This window comes from Frankliniella occidentalis, unplaced genomic scaffold (genome assembly GCF_000697945.3).
Source record: "Frankliniella occidentalis isolate FOCC.00 unplaced genomic scaffold, Focc_3.1 Scaffold1377, whole genome shotgun sequence".
NCBI classification, from domain to species: domain Eukaryota; kingdom Metazoa; phylum Arthropoda; class Insecta; order Thysanoptera; family Thripidae; genus Frankliniella; species Frankliniella occidentalis.
Window position 1 is genome coordinate 7447 of NW_026268479.1, and position 1004 is coordinate 8450.

Consider the following 1004-nt stretch of genomic DNA (forward strand, 5'->3'; position numbering starts at 1 on the left):
GGGGGCGAGGGAGGGAGGCGTAGAGCACCGCGTCCAATCCGAGAAGAGGATGCACAATCACCCGCCCGCACACACACAAAAAACAAACAAACGCAAGAGCTAGAGGAATTGATTAAAGTCGGCGAAGCGCCACGAGCAAGCGACGGTCTGCGAGGCGACGACGCCGGAGGACGAGAACACCAGGGAAGACGCGACCTGACCCCAGGCCGGCAGGCGGAGCCGCCTCACACAGGCGTGAACAGTAACACTCCTGGGGCCGCGTAGAAGGCGCCGCTGCTCGCTCGTCGGCCCCCGGGAGCAGTCGGGGCGGCAAAGACGACCCGCGCACCCAAAGGTATAAAATTAGAGCTCGAGACAAAGAGGCGGGGGAGGGCGGGGGATCCAGAGCCCGGTCCCGCGACACAACACATGAGCCGCAGGCGCCACAAAGATGTTATCGAAGAGTGGTAATGGATGTTTTGACCCCCACTTTTTCTGACTATACTGGACTTGCAGAAAAAATTGAACCCCCTGATGTCGATATTCCAAACGGAAAAGGGTTCAATTCTTTCTGCGGTGATGGTACCGCATGCATGCAGGTGTGCTGGCAGGCTTGCCTACCCACCCTCAAAACGGCGCCTTACCCAGATAAGGTAAGGCTTGGAACAGTATGGATCTCTTGATAACACATGTACATCTTATTTCAAAGCCAGTTCGGTAGATTTTTTTTCGCGCGGAGGGTGGTGGGGATAAACGGCGAGGAGATAGCGTGCAGTGGTGATGAGCATGTGGTGAAAGCCAGGGCAAGAACGCCGGCCGAAGTCTCTCCGTCCACCACCCCCAGCCCCCAGCCATCCATCCCCAAAATTACACACACAAAGGGACACTTTTGCACACGTCGGCTGTGGGCGGCGCGCCTCGCCAGAGCAAGGGAAGGCGGGGGCCCTGAGCGCCCTGAGGCCCTGAGGCACCCTCCATTCCTGACAACAAAGCACACTCTCATCCCGCCACCCTTTGTCTAATCA